This window comes from Ambystoma mexicanum, unplaced genomic scaffold, assembly GCF_040938575.1.
Source record: "Ambystoma mexicanum isolate Mex_15411 unplaced genomic scaffold, UKY_AmexF1_1 Mex_scaf118, whole genome shotgun sequence".
Classification (NCBI taxonomy): Eukaryota; Metazoa; Chordata; class Amphibia; order Caudata; family Ambystomatidae; genus Ambystoma; species Ambystoma mexicanum.
This window is the reverse complement of record NW_027182345.1, coordinates 533,852-537,725: the sequence shown is the minus strand read 5'-3', so window position 1 is coordinate 537,725 and position 3,874 is coordinate 533,852. Positions and strand designations below refer to the sequence as shown.

Sequence of the window (3,874 nt, the reverse complement as noted above, 5' to 3'; positions counted from 1 at the left end):
CAATGCATTTGCAGCCACCAAACCCTCCTTATAAGTATATGAGGTGCAAAAGATGTCCTTTATCTGCCTTGGTAAAATACAGTGAGGTTTCCATTGCAAGAATTCATACATTTCGTATCACTTGTAGATCTTGGAACATGGAAAAAAACTTTTGTCAAATGCACAAATTCTGCAAAACGTAACTGCTTCTCTACTGCAGTTTGTTGATTTTGGGCTAAGAGCATAGTTAAACCCAATGTTCATTGTTTTGTATATGAAATGATGATATATCCTATTGTTTCTTACAGTGCATTGGGTTGAAAAACATTTTAACAGGATCTATTGAAGAGGGTATATGGTATCAAACTGGGACTTCTTGAACTACACTCCTACGCTCTACCACTGACATAAACCTGTGAATGTTGAAAACTGCCCTTTTTAAAAAAGATGATAGAGTGGGTGACTCTATGGAACTTGTACAACTAATGACATCAGTGCACTTCTGGTCAGCTGTACAAATTAATACATTTCATTAAGGGCATATTATTGGTTTCCACCACAGTTTTATAACATTCATAAGAGCTTCCAATGGACTATTTCAAACTGATCACATCACCAGTAGAACTTGGGTGAATGTAAAACACAGCTTGTATCATATGAAGAAATCCTAAACAGCGTAATGGTGTTTACCCTATGTTCCAGGTGATGATCAGGAGTATTTCAAATGTAGAAATGTGTTGCTCATTACATAAAATGCTAAGATTGTAAATGTTTACTTCAATTTATTTAATTAAAAACATATTTCTAGAGGTAAAACAGTTGGACAAGGGGGCACCCAGATATGAACTAGGAACCTTTTGATCTGCAGTGAAATGCTCTACCCATGAGCTGTACCCCCATTTCTGAAATGTTCACTTTTATTTATTCAGTAATATGTACAAAGTGGAAGCAACATGCAATCACCATCAAAGCAAAGCATTTTCAGCCACCAAACCCTCCTTATAGGTATATGGGGTGCGAAGGATGTTCTTTATCTGCCTTGGTAAAATACAGTGAGGTTTCCATTGCAAGAATTCATACATTTCGTATCACATGTAGATCTTGGAACATGGAAAAAAAATCTTTTGTCAAATGCACAAATTCTGCAAAATGTAACTGCTTCTCTACTGCAGTTTGTTGATTTTGTGCTAAGAGCATAGTTAAACCCAATTGTTCATTCTTTTGTATATGAAATGATGATATATCTTATTGTTTCTTACCATGCATTGGGTTGACAAACATTTTAACAGGATCTATTGAAGAGGGTATATGGTTATGAAACAGGGACTTCTTGAACTGCATTCCTACGCTCTACCACTGAGTTAAACCCTTAAATGCTGAAAACTGCCCTTGTTTAAAAAGGTGATAGAGTGGGTGACTGTATGGAACTTGTAGAACTAATGACATCAGTGCACTTCTGGTCAGCTGTACAAATTAATACAGTTCATTAAGGGCATGTTATTGGTTTCCACCACAGTTTTATAACATTCATATGAGCTTCCAATGGACTATTTCAAACTGATAATATCACCAGTAGAACTTGGGTGAATGTAAAACACAGCTTGTATCATATGAAGAAATCCTAAAAAGTTTCATGGTGTTTACCCTATGTTTCAGGAGGTGATCAGGAGTATTTGAAATGTAGAAATGTGTTGCTCATTACATAAAATGCTAAGATTGTAAATGTTTTCTTCAATTTATTTAATTAAAAATATTTCTACAGGTAAAACAGTTGGACAAGGGGGCACCCAGATTTGAACTAGGGACCTCTTGATCTGCAGTCAAATGCTCTACCACTGAGCTATACCCCCAGTTCTTAAATGTTCATCTTTATTAATTCAGTAATATGTACAAAGTGCAAGCAACATGCAATCACCATCAAAGCAATGCATTTTCAGCCACCAAACCCTCCTTATAAGTATATGGGGTGCGAAGGATGTCCTTTATCTGCCTTGGTAAAATACAGTGAGGTTTCCATTGCAAGAATTCATACATTTCGTATCACATGTAGATCTTGGAACATGGAAAAAAAACTTTTGTCAAATGCACAAATTCTGCAAAACGTAACTGTTTCTCTACTGCATTTTGTTGATTTTGTGCTAAGAGCATAGTTAAACCCAATTGTTCATTGTTTTGTATATGAAATGATGATATATCCTATTGTTTCTTCCAGTGCATTGGGTTGAAAAACATTTTAACAGGATCTATTGAAGAGGGTATATGGTTATGAAACAGGGACTTCTTGAACTACACTCCTACGCTCTACCACTGACATAAACCCTTGAATGTTGAAAACTGACCTTTTTTAAAAAGGTGATAGAGTGGGTGACTGTATGGAACTTGTAGAACTAATGACATCAGTGCACTTCTGGTCAGCTGTACAAATTAATACATTTCATTAAGGGCATATTATTGGTTTCCACCACCATTTTATAACATTCATAAGATTTTCCAATGGACTATTTCAAACTGATCATATCACCAGTAGAACTTGGGTGAATGTAAAACACAGCTTGTATCATATGAAGAAATCCTAAACAGCTTAATGGTGTTTACCCTATGTTTCAGGAGATGATCAGGAGTATTTCAAATGTAGAAATGTGTTGCTCATTACATAAAATGCTAAAATTGTAAATGTTTTCTTCAATTTATTTAATTAAAGAAACATTTCTACAGGTACAACAGTTGAACAAGGGGGCCCCCGGATTAGAACTAAGGACCTCTTGATCTGCAGTCAAATGCTCTACCACTGAGCTATACCCCCATTTCTGAAATGTTTACCTTTATTTATTCAGTAATATGTACAAAGTGGAAGCAACATGCAATCACCATCAAATCAATGCATTTTCAGCCACCAAACCCTCCTTATAAGTATAAGGGGTACAAAAGATGTCCTTTATCTGCCTTGGTAAAATACAGTGAGGTTTTCATTGCAAGAATTCATACATTTCGTATCACATGTAGATCTTGGAACATGGAAAAAAAACTTTGTCAAATGCACAAATTCTGCAAAAAGTAACTGTTTCTCTACTGCATTTTTTTGATTTTGTGCTAAGAGCATAGTTAAACCCAATTGTTCATTGTTTTGTATATGAAATGATAATATATCTTATTGTTTCTTACAGTGCATTGGGTTGAAAAATATTTAACAGGATCTATTGAAGAGGGTATATGGTTATGGAACAGGGACGTCTTGAACTACACTCCTACGCTCTACCACTGACATAAACCCTTGAATGTTGAATACTGCCTTTTTTTAAAAAGGTGATAGAGTGGGTGACTCTATGGAACTTGTAGAACTAATGACATCAGTGCACTTCTGGTCAGCTGTACAAATTAATAGATTTCATTAAGGGCATATTATTGGTTTCCACCACAGTTTTATAACATTCATAAGAGCTTCCAATGGACTATTTCAAACTGATCATATCACCAGTAGAACTTGGGTGAATGTAAAACACAGCTTGTATCATATGAAGAAATCCTAAACAGCTTAATGGTGTTTACCCTATGTTTCAGGTGATGATCAGGAGTATTTCAAATGTAGAAATGTGTTGCTCATTACATAAAATGCTAAGATTGTAAATGTTTACTTCAATTTATTTAATTAAAAACACATTTCTACAGGTAAAACAGTTGGACAAGGGGGCACCCAGATTTGAACTAGGGACCTTTTGATCTGCAGTGAAATGCTCTACCTCTGAGCTATACCCCCATTTCTGAAATGTTCACCTTTATTTATTCAGTAATATGTACAAAGTGGAAGCAACATGCAATCACCATCAAAGCAAAGCATTTTCAGCCACCAAACCCTCCTTATAAGTATATGGGGTGCGAAGGATGTCCTTTATCTGCC

General features: G+C 35.5%; 1 non-coding gene across 1 annotated transcript; it reads right to left on the bottom strand.

Annotated features, from left to right (window-relative positions):
- Nucleotides 1-1,757: 1,757 nt before the first annotated feature.
- TRNAC-GCA (transfer RNA cysteine (anticodon GCA)) lies at nucleotides 1,758-1,829 on the bottom strand. The gene has a single exon. It is a non-coding gene; the product is annotated as a tRNA-Cys (tRNA).
- Between the last annotated feature and the right edge of the window lie 2,045 nt (nucleotides 1,830-3,874).